Source organism: Oncorhynchus masou, chromosome 24, assembly GCF_036934945.1.
Source record: "Oncorhynchus masou masou isolate Uvic2021 chromosome 24, UVic_Omas_1.1, whole genome shotgun sequence".
Lineage (NCBI taxonomy): Eukaryota > Metazoa > Chordata > Actinopteri > Salmoniformes > Salmonidae > Oncorhynchus > Oncorhynchus masou.
In genome coordinates, this window is record NC_088235.1 from 106920089 (window position 1) to 106941952 (window position 21864).

Genomic DNA, 21864 nt, shown 5'->3' on the forward strand with positions numbered 1-21864 from the left:
GAGTCGCAGGACAGGGTAAGTTGAGTCGCAGGACAGGGTAACTTGAGTCGCAGGACAGGGTAACTTGAGTCGCAGGACAGGATAAGTTGAGTCTTAGGAGGTTGATGCGCAGGACAGGGTAAGTTGAGTCGCAGGACAGGGTAAGTTGTGTCGCAGGACAGGGTAAATTGAGGTGCTGGAAGTTTAGCTGCAGGACAGGGTAGGTTGAGTCGCAGGACAGGGTAAGTTGTGTCGCAGGACAGGGTAAGTTGAGGTGCAGGAAGTTGAGGTGCAGGACAGGGTAAGTTGAGGTGCAGGAGGTTGAGGCGCAGGACAGGGTAAGTTGTGTCGCAGGAAGTTGAGGTGCAGGACAGGGTAGGTTAAGGCGCAGGAGGTTGAGGCGCAGGACAGGGTAAGTTGAGCTAAATCAAATTTAATGGTCACATACACATGTTGAGTAGATGTTATTGAGGGTGTAGCTAAATGCATGTTTTTCTGTTTTTGCAGAAACATCTAACAAGTAATATCTAAAAATTTCACAACAATACACACAAATCCAAATTAAAGGAATGGAATTAGGAATATTTACACTACCGTTCAAAATTTTGGGGTCACTTAGAAATTTCTTTTTTTTTTAAAAGAAAAGCACATTTGTCCATTAAAAAAATATAAAATTGATCAGAAATACAGTGTAGACATTGTTAATGTTGTAAATGACTATTGTAGCTGGAAACAGCTGTTTTTGAATGGAATATCTACATAGGCGTACAGAGGCCCATTATAAGTAACCATCACTCCTGTGTTAGAATGGCACGTTGTGTTAGCAAATCCAAGTTTTTAATTTTAAAAGGCTAAATTATCATTAGAAAACCCTTTTGCAATTATGTTAGCACAGCTGAAAACTGTGGTGCTGATTAAAGAAGCAATAAAACTGGCCTTTTTAGACTAGTTGAGTACCTGGAGTATCAGCATTTGTGGGTTTGATTACAGGCTCAAAATGGCCAGAAACAACACTGTGTACTACTCCCTTCACAGAACAGAGCAAATTGGCTCTAACCAGAATAGAAAGAGGAGTGGGAGGCTCCGGTGCACAAATGAGCAAGAGGACAAGTACATTAGTGTGTCTAGTTTGAGAAACAGACGCCTCACATGTCCTCAACTGGCAGCTTCATTAGATAGTACCCACAAAACACCAGTCTCAACGTCAACAGTCAAGAGGCGACTCCAGGATACTGCCCTTCTAGGCAGAGTTGCAAAGAAAAAGCCATATCTCAGACTGGCCAATAAAAATAAAAGATTAAGATTGGCAAAAGAACACAGACACTGGACAGAGGAACTCTGCCTGGAAAAAAAAGAGTGATAAAAATGTCCGGTGACTGTTTGAGAGCCTGGAACCCTAAGGTTCTATTTGCCAAAAGTGGATTCTGAGATAATTGGCATTTAAAGTTTCTGAACCATCATTGGTTTGAATGGTGTTAGTAATTTTTTGTTTTCTTGTATTCTTTTGAACTTAATAACATAAATGAGGGTATTTAGAGTACTATTTAAGTAGAGAACATTGAACAGATCAAGGTTATGTCAATAACTCAATAAATCAAAAACGCAAGTAGAACATTATAGCCCCAAGCTCTCCATTTGCTTGTTTCTTGAGATTTATGGTAGTGTGTGCATTTTTAATAGTCTCTTGTCAAATAGCAATTATCCGAGGTCCCTCTTTGTGGCACCTGACCACACGACTGAACAGGTGCGACAAAACCAGGGCCTGTAGGACCTGCCTTGTTGATAGTGCTGTTAAGAAGGTAAAAACCAGGGCCTGTAGGACCTGCCTTGTTGATAGTGCTGTTAAGAAGGTAGAAACCAGGGCCTGTAGGACCTGCCTTGTTGATAGTGCTGTTAAGAAGGTAGAAACCAGGGCCTGTAGGACCTGCCTTGTTGATAGTGCTGTTAAGAAGGTAGAAACCAGGGCCTGTAGGACCTGCCTTGTTGATAGCGCTGTTAAGAAGGTAGAAACCAGGGCCTGTAGGACCTTCCTTGTTGATAGTGCTGTTAAGAAGGTAAAATCCAGGGCCTGTAGGACCTGCCTTGTTGATAGTGCTGTTAAGAAGGTAAAATTCAGGGCCTGTAGGACCTGCCTTGTTGATAGTGCTGTTAAGAAGGTAAAAACCAGGGCCTGTAGGACCTGCCTTGTTGATAGTGCTGTTAAGAAGGTAAAAACCAGGGCCTGTAGGACCTGCCTTGTTGATAGTGCTGTTAAGAAGGTAGAAACCAGGGCCAGTAGGATCTGCCTTGTTGATAGTGCTGTTAAGAAGGTAGAAACCAGGGCCTGTAGGACCTGCCTTGTTGATAGTGCTGTTAAGAAGGTAAAAACCAGGGCCTGTAGGACCGGCCTTGTTGATAGTGCTGTTAAGAAGGTAGAAACCAGGGCCTGTAGGACCTTCCTTGTTGATAGTGCTGTTAAGAAGGTAAAAACCAGGGCCTGTAGGACCTGCCTTGTTGATAGTGCTGTTAAGAAGGTAAAAACCAGGGCCTGTAGGACCTTCCTTGTTGATAGTGCTGTTAAGAAGGTAAAAACCAGGGCCTGTAGGACCTGCCTTGTTGATAGTGCTGTTAAAAAGGTAAAAACCAGGGCCTGTAGGACCTGCCTTGTTGATAGTGCTGTTAAGAAGGTAAAAACCAGGGCCTGTAGGACCTTCCTTGTTGATAGTGCTGTTAAGAAGGTAAAAACCAGGGCCTGTAGGACCTGCCTTGTTGATAGTGCTGTTAAGAAGGTAGAAACCAGGGCCTGTAGGACCTGCCTTGTTGATAGTGCTGTTAAGAAGGTAAAAACCAGGGCCTGTAGGACCTGCCTTGTTGATAGTGCTGTTAAGAAGGTAAAAACCAGGGCCTGTAGGACCTGCCTTGTTGATAGTGCTGTTAAGAAGGCAGAGTAGCACTTTATTATGGACAGACTTCTTCCCATCTCATCTACTGTTGTATCAAAATGTGATATTTCAGTTTTTTTTTCTACGTTTTTGTTCTGTCTATGGGTTATTGCATGTAGATTGATGAGGGAAAAAACTATTTAATCAGTTTTAGAATAAGGCTGTAACGTTACAAAATGTGTAAAAAGTCAAGTGGTCTGAATACTTTCTGAATGCACTTTATGTGCATGTTCATGTCAAAAAGATGAAATGCATTTTTAATAGTCTCTTGTCCCTCCTCCCTCATCAAACATACATTTGGCAATTGTGTGTTGTATTTCTCCTCTTTTTATTGCAGCTTTCTTGCACACTGGACCATGCAGGAGCTGTGCCTCTGATGCTGTGGCTGCATGTCTACCAGCGGGATGAAGAGAGGCAGCAGGGAACATGCTGTCAACTATATGAGGTGGGACTACAGGGCCACGTTGCGTAGCCAAACATTGTCAAACGTCATCCTGGTTGCTTCTTCTTGGTTCTTAGTGAATGTACACCCCCAGGATATTACTCTGGGTCCTGTATTATTAGTTCAACTCTGATATTCAACCACATGAGGGCATACCATACCTGCCCATAACAATAAACAAACATCCTCAACACTGCCCCATTCATTTAGTAGTTGCCCCCAGTCCAGAGATTGTCATAATGAGGAGTTATTGATCAATAGAGGTCATTGATTAAACTATTGATTAACATTGCATGTGCAGTGTTATGGCCATAAGTCTACAGAAATTATTATACGATAACATAAACCATGTTTTTTTTAAACTGCTAAGTCAATTATTTATCAACTGAGAAAATGGGTTCGGTATTATTTGAGAATGGTATCATAGAGTATGATGTCACCTCAAGGTCACAGGTCATGAAAGGTGCCTAATGAATCAAGTGTCCATAGTAATATTCATTGTGGCAATTTGGGAGTCCTTCTGGCTAAAATGACTTTGTAGAGAAAAAACAAACCACCAGGAAACTTAGGGGCATAACTTGCCAACCATAATGCACAAGGGCCAGGTTCTTTCCCAGCGTCAGAGTAAAGGGAGAGATCATTTCATTATTTATTGATTACATATTTGAAATATTAACGCACACAATTCATCCTCATTGATAACCTTAAAGAAAGAGACCAATAGGAAAGTCTCTTTCACTCTGTCTTGTTTATGAGGCATCTATCAACTTGGATGTACTTCTGTCCTTAAGCTGTTCGTGTCTATTAATGTTCTGTATTATGTCATGTTTCATGTTTTGTGTTGGACCCCAGGAAGAGTAGCTGCTGCTTTCGCAACAACTAATGGGGATCGTAATAAAATACCCCAAAAATACCAATACAACTTAGCTGCTGTATCTCTCTCTCTTCCTTCGCCCCCCTTTCTCTCTTCCTCCATCCTCCTCCTCTCTCACTGTTGCAATCTCTCTCTCTCTCTTCTTTCTCTCTCTCTCCTGCTCACAATCCCTCTCCCCACTTGTATGAGTGACTGTAATTGGCACTGTGTCTTTTTTAAATGGTGAGGTAACAACAGACATTGTCATGGTCTTCACTGATCAAAACTATGCTCTCACTCCTCAACGTTGGTTTGGCTGCTGAGTGCTGGAGAGATTCTGTTATGTGGGCTGTTGGCGATGTGCATAATCATTCATTATTAGCGATGTCTTCGATAAGCTAACACCTAAATCCATAGCTCTTACCACGCAGATAAGCCAAGCACGCGTCACTGTGATCTACTTTGTCTTTTTTACCCATACTCCTTCAGTCATACGTCAGACTAGGCGTGGGTGTTGTACTTGTTTTGTTTTTTTTTACTCTGGGGGACTGAGCCATTTGTTGACTGTTGTTTCCCAGAACAGACCTTAAGGCAGAGGAGGAACCTAGTGCAAATCAACAGATATTATAGGGGCAATATATTTCTCTGCAGAATTTACGAGACCATCAAAATTAATCATTGCCACTGACAGCTAGATTGCCTAACTCATCCAGAAACCCCGGGAATGTTATCCCCACTCCCCCTCAAGTGTTTAGGCGTGAGCTGCAAACTTATTTTGCCCACGCCTGGGCCTCGCCGTTCGGTGGCATGGTAATAAGCTATGTTGATTTAATATCCGTTTGCTGCATGCATTTGACTAGGCCGTGTAGTCAGCCCACAAGGTGCTGCAGCACAGGATGCCCTCATTAATCACCCCCCTGGTGGACAATCATGGTCCTCTCTCTCAGGAGTCACGGCGCGGCAGGCTCAGCACCTGATCAAGGCCATGCTACTGCATGATTACTATAACTACCGAGAGATAGTCTCATAAGGTGCACCTCTGCTCCAAGGGCCGGTTTCCCAGAGCCAAGTGAAGCCTATTCTTGGAAATAATTTTTAATTCAGATTCTCCATTTTGCAAGCTTTTTAGTCCAAGAGTAGTCTCACTCTTGGTCTGGGAAACTGGTCTCTATGGTGAAGTTGTCACTGTGTTTTCCTGTTATTAATCTGGTTTGACCTAAGAAGGCAGCAAGGCAATGAAGTGGAAACGAGAAGGATTTGCTTTCGCCTCTCCTGTCCTTTCAGAGCAGTGCAGACGGAGAGGAGACGACAAGGCGACACCAGCAATGAAATACAACCTTCAACATCCCCTATAAAATGCCTTCCCTCCTGTCTTCATCATGTTTGCTTGAGGGAGTAGGCTACGTGTGATCATGGGACAGGGTGGGCAGTGTTGACATTCTAGGAATGAGATACGGGGGGGGGGGATTCGAAAAATAAGTTTTAGGCATCTGAAATTAAACTGTTAGATTCCCCTTCTCCTACTTTTTTGACATCTCTGTTAAAAGGTTGGACAGGACTCATTTTCACTGTGATGGGCGATGCTATCAATGGTGACATTTGTTTTAGAGGAAGGTTACTGCAATGTGCCACGTTAGTTTTCTCCTGACGGCTGTCAGTGCTTGTTGCTGTTTTTGGGGGTGAGTGGCGCAGTTGACACACATTGGGTTGGTACAATGTTGGGTCAGTGTTTAAAATCCTTAAGTTTACGCCTCTCAATCATTGACAGTGTGGGGGTTCAGACTGAGAGGAGGGATGGGGGGTTGTATATTGTCTGGTGTGGGTGTCTCCTTGTTATTCAAGATGGACGATGGGCGGTGTGTGCATGTGTTTGTGTGTGTGTGTGTGCGTCACTAGCAGAAAGGGCGCACAGACACCGGGTTGTTTTGGCGGTTTGAGGTCTCTGAAGATATTTCACAGCTCCTTGAGCAAAGTTATCCACGAGCCCTTGATACAAGTTGTCAAACAGAACGCTCTGTTGGAAGATGCTGAGGGGACTAGTTTACCGCCGCTGAGCTGTGTCATAGTTACATTTGGACATGCTCCTGCTTTTCTTCTGAAATGAGAGGTTATTTTCACAAGGTCAAAACAGGCCATTTTAATTGATGGATGACTCGATCCCCACCTCACTCTTAGCTGTTCAGGTGTACGTCTTGTTTTTATTGATGATGCTTAGTATTGATGTGATAGAAGAGGACATGTAGCCTATTGGGCAAAACTGGTCCAATCAGTGATCAGCCACTAATGTTTGCATTATGACATAATTCCATACATTGTTCAGGGAAAAACACCACACTTCTCTGCCATTACCAGCTCATCAGTTCAGTTGCAACTAACCTACATGATTCATTTTTTATTCAATTCAGTGTCATACACCAATTTCTTGAAGTAGACTATATATACACAATTATGTGGACACCCTTTGAAATTAGTGGATTGGCTGCCCCAGTCAACTGTAAGTGCTGTTTTTGTGAAGTGAAAATGTTTAGGAGCAACAACGGCTCAGCCACGAAGTGGTAGGCCACACAGGTTCACAGAACACTACCACCGAGTGCTGAAGTGCGTATCGCGTACAAATTGTCTGTCCTCGGTTGCAACACCCACTACTGAGTTCCAAACTGCCTGTGGAAGCAACGTCATCGGGAGCTTCCATGACCATGATATTGGTTTCCATGGCCGAGCAGCTGCACTCAAGCCTAAGATCACCATGTGCAATGCCAAGTGTTGGCTGGAGTGGTATAAAGCTCGCCACCAATGGACTCTGGAGTAGTGGAAACGCATTCCCCTCTAGAGTGATGAATCACGCTTCACCATCTGGGTTTGAATCTGGGTTTGGCGGATGCCAGGACAACGCTACCTGCCCGAATGCAAAGTGTCAAAGTAAAGTTTGGTGAAAGAGAAATAATAGTCTGGCGCTGTTTTTCTTAACGCTACAGCATACAATTACTTTCTAGACGATTCTGTGCTTCCAACTGTGGCAACAGTTTGGGGAAGGCCATTTCCTGTTTCAGCATAACAATGCCCCCTTGCACAAAGCGAGGTCCATACAGAAATTGTTTGTCGAGATCGGCGTGGAAAACTTGACTGGCCTGCACAGAGCCCTGACCTCAACCCCATTGAACACCTTTGGGATGAATTGGAACGCCAACTACAAGCCAGTCCTGATCGCCCAACATCAGTGCCCGAGACCTCCCTAATACTCCTTTGGCCAACTCAATATTAATGCCCATGATTTTGCAATTTAATGTTTGACGAGCAGGTGTCCTATAGTGTGTTGTGTGCACAAAACACAAAACAAAATTCAATTTGACAGTTTACACGTATAATCAGGCCAAGTGCAGCTACCATTTAGCCAGAATATACAAAGCAATACATCTGTACAGTCGTTTAATCCTGTGTAATTTAGTTTCATATCTGAAGATGGCTGTCTGAAGAAACTGTACTTGTTACATTCTCAATTCAAGATGTGATTTTCTTTGCTACTATTAAATGACTCCCACATAGGTAGGATATCCCTCTCTCCTCATATGAATACCCCCTCCCCCACCCCATGCAGTTTTATCAGTTGGTTTCAGAACGCCCAGGTGAGTGCCAGCAGGCCCATGTTCCTTTATCTCAAGCAGGAATTACGTTGACCTTGCAGCGATTTAAACTCTTTATCTGCACCTCAATAATCTGTTTCACAGGAAAGCACATCAGCTGAAAAATTACCAGCTAGTTCTCAGAGTGTCTCTGTGGGGTCTAGTTCAGATACAGAGGCTGCAGAGAGACAGGGCTGGAGCTGTAGGTCGCACACCAGGTAGCTATGCTCAGGCCAAGTGCACTGTTTTACCTGACAGACATGGATGGTAATGGAGCAATGCTGTTTGACATTAAGATACACTTCTTATTTCACAGAATTTCTTCTAGTTGAATTACTTCTGCAGCTCTACAAAGCCATGCTAGTTCTCTTGTCATATTTACTGTCAATCTCATTCTCGCCACTACTGCCTTTCCCACTCACCCTCACCCTCATCCCCACCGTCACTCTCCCTCACCCCCACGTCTCTCTCTCTCTCTCTCTCTCTCTCTTGTCCATACACAGCACAACTGTAGGCTTCAATGAGTGGTTGCCATGGAAATGAAATGGCCCAGTCACTCTTGTACCTTGTGCGTGCCTTGTGTGTGTATGCTTGTGTGAGTGTCAGAGTCACTAGGCTGTACCTGCCTCTCCTCAGTCAAAGCAGTGAGACCTACATGTGTGATGCTGCCAGGCCATTCTACCTCACCATTCATCCTGTCAAACTGTTGTGACAGCTGGTCAGTCCTGATGCTCTCAACTGCCACACCTCTCTTCTCTCTGCTGTGGATGGAGAAATACAGCAAGGAATATGCAAACTATGTATTCATACACGTATAACCCTTTCTCATTGAAATGGGTCTCTTATAAAATCCTATATTTTCCACTTAATGTAGTGTAAGGTTTAAAATACTGCATGTGCGTCATTTCTCATTCCTTTCGAAGTGAGCTTTTCACTATGCAGAAATGCCATTCATTCATTTATTCATTAAAATTCTTTCTCTCCCTGTCATTCTCTCCCACCCCTCTCTTTTGCTACCCCCCCTCTTTCTTTCGCTCTCTCACACCAGTGTTTTTTCTCAGAGCCTTCATAAGGTTTATTTATGGGTTGATGACAGATGGGCTAATTATAATAAAGCAGGAATGATGGCGTGCATGGTGTTCTTCCGACTTCAAACAGTTTTTATTATACAAAGCATCTTTCACGTAAGTTAATAAACATTTGTAATTGCCATAGTGTTTCAGGAAGGTCTTGGTTATCCCACGGTAATGGAGGGAGGGAGCCTGCCCTGAGGTAGAACAACATGATGCTCAGGTGAGAAGGATGAGGGAAGACAAAGCATTTCAGCGTGTTGAGAAGAAAGGAAACATTTGTCTGTCGAGGGGAATATGAAATCGTCAGTTTGGAATGACACCTTAATCATTTTAAATCTGGGGGCCTATTAACTAATGGTAAGCAAATTAATCAGCTAAAACAGTGAGTTGGCAGACAGCCCACAGTAGTGTGGTCTGTCTATGGTACCTGTTTCATAGTCTATTCATAACGTTTTAGTTTGGCAATGTTTTCTCTGTTCTTAAACCTTATCCTGATTCTGGTCCGACCACTAGTCAAATCCCTCCTGATTCTGGTCCGACCACTAGTCAAATCCCTCCTGATTCTGGTCCGACCACTAGTCAAATCCCTCCTGATTCTGGTCTGACCACTAGTCAAATCCCTCCTGATTCTGGTCCGACCACTAGACAAATCCCTCCTGATTCTGGTCCGACCACTAGTCAAATCCCTCCTGATTCTGGTCCGACCACTAGTCAAATTCCTCCTGATTCTGGTCCGACCACGAGACAAATCCCTCCAGATTCTGGTCCAACCACTAGTCAAATCCCTCCTGATTCTGGTCCGACCACTAGACAAATCCCTCCAGATTCTGGTCCGACCACTAGTCAAATCCCTCCTGATTCTGGTCCGACCACTAGACAAATCCCTCCAGATTCTGGCTCAACCACTAGACAAATCCCTCCTGATTCTGGTCCGACCACTAGGCAAATCCCTCCTGATCTTGGTCCGACCACTAGGCAAATCCCTCCTGATTCTGGTCCGACCACTAGACAAATCCCTCCAGATTCTGGCTCAACCACTAGACAAATCCCTCCTGATTCTGGTCCGACCACTAGGCAAATCCCTCCTGATCTTGGTCCGACCACTAGGCAAATCCCTCCTGATTCTGGTCCGACCACTAGGCAAATCCCTCCTGATCTTGGTCCGACCACTAGACAAATCCCTCCTGATTCTGGTCCGACCACTAGGCAAATCCCTCCTGATTCTGGTCCGACCACTAGGCAAATCCCTCCTGATCTTGGTCCGACCACTAGGCAAATCCCTCCTGATTCTGGCTCGACCACTAGGCAAATCCCTCCTGAGTTCTTTCCTCCCCTCTCCTTGCTGAGGCCTTGAAATAACTCCCTGACTACAGCAAGTCGGTGAGTCAGCGGGCAGACTTTACTTCTGCCAGACGGGAGAGAGAGATTGATACACCGGCTGTCCAGACTAGAGGGTATTATCGCTCAGGCCAGGAAGCAGCCAACCTTGAACCTCTGCATCAGCTCCCTCTGTGAAACGCACCAGTTCATAAACCGTTACGGTTACTGGGTCTCCACTGTTGAAGGAGAGAGCTGGCTGAATGAAAGTCTTGTGAGGTGCTACAGGATGTTTTATGATTCCTATTAAAACTCTCATCCACACATTGGATGAACACACTGGGTAGATGACGCAGAGAGACACTGGATGAGCTGTCCGTCTCTCTGTCTGGGCTTTAGGCTACAGTTTGGGCTTTGGGAAACAGTATTAGGCTATGTGTTGTTTGGTGTTTTGCATTTAATCTTGCATACATCTTATGTGTAGTAATTCAGGGAATTAGTTTGGGAAGGATAGAAACAGAAGCACATCCAGTTAGATGCTAAAGACCGGCTGAATGCCGGCAGGTGGCCTACTGGTTAGCATTGGGCCAGTAACCGAAAAGTTCAAATCCCTGAGCCGACAAGGTGAAAAACCTGTCATTGTGCCCTTTAGCAAGCTGGTTAACCCCCCACAACAACTGCCAATGTGGCAGCCCCCCACATCACTCCGATACAGAGGGGTTGGGTTAATAAAAGCGGAAGGCAAGTTTCAGTTGGACCTTGCGTGCAATTAACGAAAGAAATGTATGCAATCCTTTCATTTAATTTATTAGTAGTAGCCAAAGTAGCCAACGCTCAGAAATAATACAATGAATATTCTGCATACTGTGATCTGCAGTATGCTCCCAACTTTGATTTACCATAGTGTGATCTGCAGTATGCTCCCAACTTTGATTTACCATAGTGTGATCTGCAGTATGCTCCCAACTTTGATTTACCATAGTGTGATCTGCAGTATGCTCCCAACTTTGATTTACCATAGTGTGATCTGAAGTATGCTCCCAACTTTGATTTACCATAGTGTGATCTGCAATATGCTCCCAACTTTGATTTACCATAGTGTGATCTGCAGTATGCTCCCAACTTTGATTTACCATAGTGTGATCTGCAGTATGCTCCCAACTTTGATTTACCATAGTGTGATCTGCAGTATGCTCCCAACTTTGATTTACCATAGTGTGATCTGCAGTATGCTCCCAACTTTGATTTACCATAGTGTGATCTGCAGTATGCTCCCAACTTTGATTTACCATAGTGTGATCTGCAGTATGCTCCCAACTTTGATTTACCATAGTGTGATCTGCAATATGCTCCCAACTTTGATTTACCATAGTGTGATTTACAGTATGCTCCCAACTTTGATTTACCATAGTGTGATCTGCAGTATGCTCCCAACTTTGATTTACCATAGTGTGATCTGCAGTATGCTCCCAACTTTGATTTACCATAGTGTGATCTGCAGTATGCTCCCAACTTTGATTTACCATAGTGTGATCTGAAGTATGCTCCCAACTTTGATTTACCATAGTGTGATCTGCAATATGCTCCCAACTTTGATTTACCATAGTGTGATCTGCAGTATGCTCCCAACTTTGATTTACCATAGTGTGATCTGCAGTATGCTCCCAACTTTGATTTACCATAGTGTGATCTGCAGTATGCTCCCAACTTTGATTTACCATAGTGTGATCTGCAATATGCTCCCAACTTTGATTTACAATAGTGTGATCTGCAGTATGCTCCCAACTTTGATTTACCATAGTGTGATCTGCAGTATGCTCCCAACTTTGATCTACCATAGTGTGATCTGCAGTATGCTCCCAACTTTGATTTACCATAGTGTGATCTGCAGTATGCTCCCAACTTTGATTTACCATAGTGTGATCTGCAGTATGTCCCAACTTTGATTTACCATAGTGTGATCTGCAGTATGCTCCCAACTTTGATTTACCATAGTGTGATCTGCAGTATGCTCCCAACTTTGATTTACCATAGTGTGATCTGCAGTATGCTCCCAACTTTGATTTACCATAGTGTGATCTGCAGTATGCTCCCAACTTTGATTTACCATAGTGTGATCTGCAGTATGCTCCCAACTTTGATTTACCATGGTGTGATCTGCAGTATGCTCCCAACTTTGATTTACCATAGTGTGATCTGCAGTATGCTCCCAACTTTGATTTACCATAGTGTGATCTGCAGTATGCTCCCAACTTTGATTTACCATAGTGTGATCTGCAGTATGCTCCCAACTTTGATTTACCATAGTGTGATCTGCAGTATGCTCCCAACTTTGATTTACCATAGTGTGATTTACAGTATTTTGACGACACGTCAACCTTTAGCTCTTCATCATGTTTGAAATTTGTAAATTATTCCTTTCAGTTGGCAAGATGTGATTTACTTGTTAATCTAGTAGGATATTGGCTGTAAACACATTCAGAAGGTATTTACTCATTCTGTGGTTTACACAGCAGTGGTAAACAAAGCAGAATATTTAGATTTAATTGGGCCTATGAGTCAGCATTTGAGCAGTTGAGAATGCTTCATTACTGTGCAGTTGGTTTCCATGGAAAACACAGGCGGCTGCCTGGTCAATATCACATTGTTTTTGTTCATCTGCAGCCCCACTACTCTGTTTCTTGGAAATGTCTATATAGACCCCGAATTCAAGCATCAATTGTTGATAAATAACATTTTTGGATAAATAAGTAACACTTTGTCAGTGATCATACTCTGTCATCAGCTGTCACGACATTTTAGGACATCATGTCATTATTACACTATCACTAAGTAGGTCTTATGAGACATATCTGTTATGTCATTATTACACTGTTACTAAGTAGGTCTTATGAGACATATCTGTTATGTCATTATTACACTGTTACTAAGTAGGTCTTATGAGACATATCTGTTATGTCATTATTACACTGTCACTAAGTAGGTCTTATGAGACATATCTGTTATGTCATTATTACACTGTTACTAAGTAGGTCTTATGAGACATATCTGTTATGTCATTATTACACTGTTACTAAGTAGGTCTTATGAGACATATCGATGTCATTATTACACTGTTACTATGTAGGTCTTATGAGACATATCTATTATGTCATTATTACACTGTTACTAAGTAGGTCTTATGAGACAAATTGGGTTCAAATAAAGTGTAACTGAATGGAGCACACCTTATGGCAGGCTGCACCAATCACATGACAAACAGCAGATGTTCACTGTCTTTTAGCGGTCTGGTTGCAGTTACAATCCCAGTCCTTTTCTTCTATCTTCACTTTGTATGCAGAGATTAGATTGCAAAGAACATATTCATTTCTGAGTGCACATGTACTGTAGCCGTCAGGGTAAGTGTGTTAAGCACAGCCCAGTCTTGATAGCCCTAGCTACATGTGCATTCAGAGCATGCTGCTAGACACAGGTAACTGCCAAAATAAAGGAAACGTGAGTAAATGATGGATTACGTTTTTATTGAAAGTATTTGCTTTCACACAGGTGTGGATCCTGAGTTAATTAAGCAATTAACATCCCATCATGCTTAAGGTCATGTATAAAAATACCAAGTTGCCCATTATATTGGCTACCATGGCTAGAAGAAGAGATCTGAGTCTTTGAAAGAGGGAATTTAGCGTAAGCGGTTTTGTGTGTGTGTGTGTGTGTGTGTGTGTGTCTCAGTCACCAGATCTCAACCCAACTGAATACTTATGGGAGATTCTGGAGTGGCTCCTGATACAACATTTTCCACCACCATCATTAAAACCCCAAATTATTGAATTTCTCTTAGAAGAATGGTGCTGCATCCGTCCTATAGAGTGACAGACACTTGTAGAATCTATGCCAAGGCGAATTGAAGCTGTTCTGACGGTTGTGGGTGCCCAACTCCCTATTAAGACACTATGTTGGTGTTTCCTTTATTTTGGCAGTTACCTATATGCGCTATTCTAGAAGGCTCTGTTGACATCTGGATGACATGGAGAGCTGTGTTGAGTGTGTAATGGACAGTTAACAGTATTTGTAATTATGTACACTGATGTGCTGACAGGCAGCTTCAAGAGAGAGGTTAGTATTGTAAATTTTAGGTTTGACTCTTGCAGACCATTGCTCTCCTCCTTTCTCCATCTCTGTTTCTCTCTTTCGGTATCTCTCTCTGTTTCTTTCTTTCTCCATCTCTCTCTGTTTCTTTCTTTCTCCATCTCTCTCTGTTTCTCTCTTTCTCCATCTCTCTCTGTTTCTCTCTTTCTCCATCTCTCTCTGTTTCTCTCTTTCTCCATCTCTCTCTGTTTCTCTCTTTCGGTATCTCTCTTTCTCTCAATCTGTATCTCTCTGCATCTCACTCTCTCAGGATCTCATTCTCACTTTCTCTCTCGCTGTATCTCTCTTACTTTCTCTTGCTCTGTATCTCTCTCTTTCTCTCTGTATCTCTCTGCACTGTGTGAATGATCTCCTGGTGATGTAACCTGGGTAGCGAGAGGGACAGAAGGAAATGAGAGGAAGAGGTGGCTTCATATAGCACTGGAAACACATCTTCTAATTAGGCCATTAGAAAAGTAATTGAACTGCCTCTGCAGTAGTAAACATCGACAGTATTTGCCCATTATGCTATGAAATACTAACTATATAGTGTGTTAATTTGAGTTTATTATCTACAGTTGGTCGGTCTTTTGACAACTACAGAACTTTTGCGAAAATGTCGTTTAGTGCTTACCATTTAAACTCCGACGATGTAAAAGAGCCTTGGTTTTGGAATGCACTTCCCAAAGTACTACATGTACCAAGAAAAGTGTAGCGCTTCAGATTGTGTGCATGAGAAATGACTATTTCGCCAAAAAAACTAAAAACTGCTATATCTTACAGATGCAAAAAGGTTGCCTGGTGGTGTCAGTTCAGAATATATTAGTTATTTAGCTTTGAGCAACAAAAATATGCTGATATCTGCACCAGCCCTTCCTTTCCTCCTTCCTTCCTTCATTGACTCATCATTCTCCTAGGACTTTCTGTTTTAATAAAAAAAATCCACCCCATAATATATTCTATTTATATCTGGTGAATCTAATAGGCTTTGTGCCAGTGATGTTGTGTACATTTTTACATTACCGGAGATAGGCTGTCAATGATTGCTAATTGTGGCTAATCTGGCTCTGATGCTAATCATTGATGTGTTTGACTATGATAACGCTCCTTTCATGCTGATCAGTCATGCCTCCGTTGCTCTCTCTCACACTCTCTGTCTGTCTCTCTCTCCACAGTACAAACATGCTCACCAGTTTTCTGTATACAACTGAACACATCCAGGAGCTTGTTGTAGGCCTTGGAGTTTATTTATATGCTGAATCTCCATTGGTGAGCTAAGACTGAGGGGACGGCCATGTTGTTATAGCTCTGCCCTCAGGAATCAGCTAAAGACTAATCAATCTACCATCTCACTGTCCCTGATTGGCTAATAGAATATGAGCTGTGGAACCATAGAATATAACTGTATTTGTACATGTGTATACTGGACATTCTGCTCCCAATTCTGCTGGTCCCAGAGAAACAGTGCCTTGCTATGGTGTCACATGCTGGAAAATGGAGATGATGAAAACAATTGCAAGTCTGTTCTGGGGGGGATTTCCTATTTTAGTTGTCCTATTTTGGGCAGCCAGAGAAAGTAAACAAACCCCATTCTGTTGTAGCAGTCAATGACCAGTGGAGTGAGCGTAATTTTTGTTTTGGGCTCTCGAGTTTTGGGCTCCCGAAGTGGCACAGCGGTCTGCATGTCAGAGGCACTGCATCTCAGGGCTAGAGGCGTCACTACAGAAACCTGGTTCGTTTCCAGGCTGTATCACAACCGACCGTGATTGGGTGTCCCATAAGGCGGTGCACAATTGACCCAGCGTCGTCCGGGGTAGGCCGTCTTTGTTAATAAGGATTTGTTTTTAACTGACTTACCTAGTTAAATGAAGGTTTGGTAACATTTGGTGCATCATGTACTAGTAACATTTGGTCCATCATGTACTAGTAACATTTGGTGCATCATGTACTAGTAACATTTGGTGCATCATGTACTAGTAACATTTGGTGCATCATGTACTAGTAACATTTGGTGCATCATGTACTAGTAACATTTGGTGCATCATGTACTAGTAACATTTGGTGCATCATGTACTAGTAACATTTGGTGCATCATGTACTAGTAACATTTGGTGCATCATGTACTAGTAACATTTGGTGCATCATGTACTAGTAACATTTGGTGCATCATGTACTAGTAACATTTGGTGCATCATGTACTAGTAACGTTTGCCACTAGAAGCGAGACACTGAATGCATTGTTTTACCCTGTATTTTGGCCACAAAGTTGATGCTGCCATCCCTTATGTATACTACAACTCCCTTTTAACATCTTTGTGTGGGAATTCTCTGAAGCCAAGGTTAGGTAACTTACTAATTTGTATGTCTGATAAGATGCCTAGCTGTAAAGAGTTGGTAAGACATTGTAGAAATGAGACATTTCAAGCACATTGCATTGGGCCTTGAAGCTCATAGATTGTTCAGCCGAGCACGTCCCCGTTCACATCGATGGGGCTGCAGTGGAGACGGTCAAGAGCTTCAAGTACCTCTGTTTGTACATCACTAAGGACATATCATGGTCCAAACACACCAACACAATTGTGAAGAATACACAACAATGCATCTCACCCCCTCAGGAGGCTGAAAAGATTTGGCATAGGCCCTCAGATCCTCAAAACGTTCTGCAGCTGCACCATTGAGAGCATCTTGACTGGCTGCGTCACCGCTTGGTATGGCAACTGCTCAGCAAGGCGCTACAGAGGGTAGTGCGTACGGCCCCTGCCATCCAGGACCTATATACTAGGCGGTGTCAGAGGAAGGCACAAAAAATTGTCAAAGACTCCAGCCACAGAACAGCGGTACCGGAGCCCCAAGTATCGGACCAAAAGGCTCCTGAACAACTATCCCAAAGCCATAAGACTCCTGAACAGTTAAACTGCTACCCAGACTTTCTGCTTTTCACCCCTGACCTTCAGTCAATCACCTAACCAAACGTACATGTACATATTACCTCAATGAACCAACTACCTCATACCCCAGTACACTGACTCGGTACCTGTACTCCATGTACATATTACCTCAGTACACTGACTCGGTACCCCTACTCCATGTACATATTACCCCAGTACACTGACTCGGTACCTGTACTCCATGTACATATTACCCCAGTACACTGACTCGGTACTGGTTCTCCATGTACATATTACCCCAGTACACTGACTCGGTACCTGTACTCCATGTACATATTACCCCAGTACACTGACTCGGTACCTGTACTCCATGTACATATTACCCCAGTACACTGACTCGGTACCTGTACTCCATGTACATATTACCTCAGTACACTGACTCGGTACCTGTACTCCATGTACATATTACCCCAGTACACTGACTCGGTACCCGTACTCCATGTACATATTACCCCAGTACACTGACTCGGTACCTGTACTCCATGTACATATTACCCCAGTACACTGACTCGGTACCCGTACTCCATGTACATATTACCTCAGTACACTGACTCGGTACCTGTACTCCATGTACATATTACCCCAGTACACTGACTCGGTACCCGTACTCCATGTACATATTACCTCAGTACACTGACTCGGTACCTGTACTCCATGTACATATTACCTCAGTACACTGACTCGGTACCCGTACTCCATGTACATAGCCTCATTGTTGTTATTTTGATGTATTTGTTGATGTTCATACTTTTTAACTGCATTGTTGGGAAAGGGCTCGTAAGTAAAGCCATTCTACACCAGTGGTATTCGACGCATGTGACTAATAAAATGTCATTTTGATTTGATTGTGCTAATGGTCAGGATTCCTGTCCTTTCTCCTTTTGATAATACCAAAGTAATAATATTGGGAAACATGGAGGTCACAGGAATATGTGCATGTCTCAAATGGTCTGTCAAAGGAATTAAGTGAAAACCAGGCTTTATATCTGCTCTAATTTCAGGCCTGTCACTTTGAGAAGCAGGTTTACCTTCTGTTCTAATTCCAGTCCTGTCACTTTGAGAACCAGGCTTACCTTCTGTTCTAATTCCAGTCCTGTCACTTTGAGAACCAGGTTACCTTCTGCTCTAATTTCAGTCCTGTCACTTTGAGAACCAGGCTTACCTTCTGTTCTAATTTCAGTCCTGTCACTTTGAGAACCAGGCTTACCTTCTGTTCTAATTTCAGTCCTGTCACTTTGAGAACCAGGTTTACCTTCTGTTCTAATTTCAGTCCTGTCACTTTGAGAACCAGGCTTACCTTCTGTTCTAATTTCAGGATTGTCACTTTGAGAACCAGGCTTAACATCTGCTCTAATTTCAGTATGTGTATGTGACAAATACATTTGATTTGATTTTAATTTGATTTGATTCCTGTCTCTTTGAGAACCAGGCTTACCTTCTGTTCTAATTTCAGTCCTGTCACTTTGAGAACCAGGTTTACCTTCTGTTCTAATTTCAGTCCTGTCACTTTGAGAACCAGGCTTACCTTCTGTTCTAATTTCAGGATTGTCACTTTGAGAACCAGGCTTAACATCTGCTCTAATTTCAGTCCTGTCACTTTGAGAACCAGGTTTAACATCTGCTCTAATTTCAGGCCTGTCACTTTGAGAACCAGGCTTAACATCTGCTCTAATTTCAGTCCTGTCACTTTGAGAACCAGGCTTAACATCTGCTCTAATTTCAGTCCAGAACCAGGTTTAACATCTGCTCTAATTTCAGTCCTGTCACTTTGAGAACCAGGTTTAACATCTGCTCTAATTTCAGTCCTGTCACTTTGAGAACCAGGCTTAACATCTGCTCTAATTTCAGTCCTGTCACTTTGAGAACCAGGCTTAACATCTGCTCTAATTTCAGTCCAGAACCAGGCTTAACATCTGCTCTAATTTCAGTCCAGAACCAGGCTTAACATCTGCTCTAATTTCAGTCCAGAACCAGGCTTAACATCTGCTCTAATTTCAGTCCAGAACCAGGCTTAACATCTGCTCTAATTTCAGTCCAGAACCAGGCTTAACATCTGCTCTAATTTCAGTCCAGAACCAGGCTTAACATCTGCTCTAATTTCAGTCCAGAACCAGGCTTAACATCTGCTCTAATTTCAGTCCAGAACCAGGCTTAACATCTGCTCTAATTTCAGTCCAGAACCAGGCTTAACATCTGCTCTAATTTCAGTCCAGAACCAGGCTTAACATCTGCTCTAATTTCAGTCCAGAACCAGACTTAACATCTGCTCTAATTTCAGTCCAGAACCAGGCTTAACATCTGCTCTAATTTCAGTCCAGAACCAGACTTAACATCTGCTCTAATTTCAGTCCAGAACCAGGCTTAACATCTGCTCTAATTTCAGTCCAGAACCAGGCTTAACATCTGCTCTAATTTCAGTCCAGAACCAGGCTTAACATCTGCTCTAATTTCAGTCCAGAACCAGGCTTAACATCTGCTCTAATTTCAGTCCAGAACCAGGCTTAACATCTGCTCTAATTTCAGTCCAGAACCAGGCTTAACATCTGCTCTAATTTCAGTCCAGAACCAGGCTTAACATCTGCTCTAATTTCTCTCACTCCCTTTTTAGATTCCAGAATTTTGTTTTAATGAAACTTGGACATTACAAGTTAGTCCACGACATCAATCGCTACTTTTAGACAAGACGTGTGTGTGTGTGTGTGTGTGGGCACATTCAACATAACTTCAAAGCCCTCATGGTTAAGTGAAGACACATACCAAACAAATTGATTATAATTGGAAGTCGACCCTCAATTTCCTTCGTGCGCGATGTTCAAAAACACAGTTTTCATGCGTTCCCCGACTTTTGATAATAATTACAATCCAAGTTATAATTGTTCTCTAGAGATTATATAATGTAATCCTGCCATTGATAAACATTGTCTCCTGTCTAGCTATATGGGAGAGTGGTGTAAGTTGATACCTTTTTTACATTCATCATCACTCTGTCAAGGGAAATTATTATTTGTTTTGTTCTGAACAGAACGATTATTTTTTTAAAGTCCGTTCCACTGTTCCCGACCAGCAAAATGTCTTTTTTTACATTCAATTAAAATGACTGGTACTCAAAGTAATGTATAGAGCAGCTTCCTATTGAGTGGGCTAGCTATGGACATGCATTGGACAAATAAGTGTTGTGTATGGTGTGACATGTGACTGACATTTTGCTGTGTATCTTGTTGTTATAACATGCATTATCTGAATTAGGTACACAGAATTATAACTACAGAGGAACGGCTTCTAGGAAGGAACTTTGAATCTCTTTGAACTTCAGAGAGTTGGCTTTACTAACGTTGGACCAGAGCTAGCCTTTGATCATGACTAGAGCTGTGCCGCTCATGAAATGTAGTCAGACGGTTATTGTCATGCAAAAGAAAAAGACTTCCTGTCTCACTGTAATTGACCATTAATTAACATAATTAAACACAGTGACATGCACAGAAGCCGCATACAAGCCACTGATACACGACTTTGGAACATCTATAATAAATCAATGTAATATAAAGCATCACAATAAATCCATGGTTTATTTTAGACAGGTCTAAAGAAACATGATATGTAGAAAATGTATTTCGGAAGAACAGAATGAGTTGACCTACTGTATGTTATCTGGCTATGCACCATGTCATAGGCTCTAGGATTATACATTTAGCTGACAAGATACGATATGCTTATAATCACCTTGCCATTTTTTTATATTATATAATTGTATAGTAAGAAGAACATAATTGAATTTAGCTGAATAAAATAGAAAGGATATTTTTCCAATTCTGGAGAAGCATGCCCATATGAAGTGGCGATATTGAGCGTAAAAGTGATCATTTGAAACAGGTCCTATGTGTTAGATTTAGAGTTATTTGGTAACTTTAGTAGTGTATGATACATGCCTTAGAAATCAAAACATGTATGGGCTGCATGATGCGACTAGGCTACTGATGATTTGAGAAAGTTGCTACAAAAGCTGGCGATCTGTTTCTGCACATGCTGTTCTCTCACCTAGTGATCATATGTTCACCCCTCAGACTATTCTCAATTGAACTTTGTCTTAACTAATATGTATACAAAAATCCAAAAGGCTCTCGCACATCTGAGCAATCTAATTTGCAGGTGCATGGCAACAATTGAACAAGATGAAGGAAAAAGGGAACTGCACACTGCTCTTGATAGTATCACCGATCTTTAATAAGCTCATGGAGTACCGGTGGGCGATATGTAAAGCTTATTAAAGATCGGTGATACTATCAAATTAGTTTCCATTTAGAATGCCCTGTTATCAAATGGGCAGGAACAGGGGCAAGACAAAAAAGACATGTCATCTGTATGCACTGGAATAGAGGCTGGAGGCTACTGGGGTTACTTCCTGTACGGTAGGCTACTGGGGTTACTTCCTGTACGGTAGGCTACTGGGGTTACTTCATGTTAGGTAGGATACTGGGGTTACTTCCTGTCTGGCAGGCTACTGGGGTTACTTCATGTCAGGCATGAGATATGCTAGCACTTCACAGGGACTAGCAATACCTCATTGGGACTAGCACGTCACATAGACTAGC

The 21864-nt window shown here is 42.5% G+C and overlaps 1 long non-coding RNA gene across 1 annotated transcript in view; it reads left to right on the forward strand.

Moving 5' to 3' along the window:
* Positions 1-16067: 16067 nt before the first annotated feature.
* The window catches only part of LOC135511775 (uncharacterized), a 136719-nt gene continuing 130922 nt past the window's right edge, over positions 16068-21864 (forward strand). The window contains exon 1 of the long non-coding RNA XR_010451315.1: positions 16068-16140. This is a non-coding gene — a long non-coding RNA (uncharacterized LOC135511775). The remainder of the gene's footprint in view (positions 16141-21864) is intronic.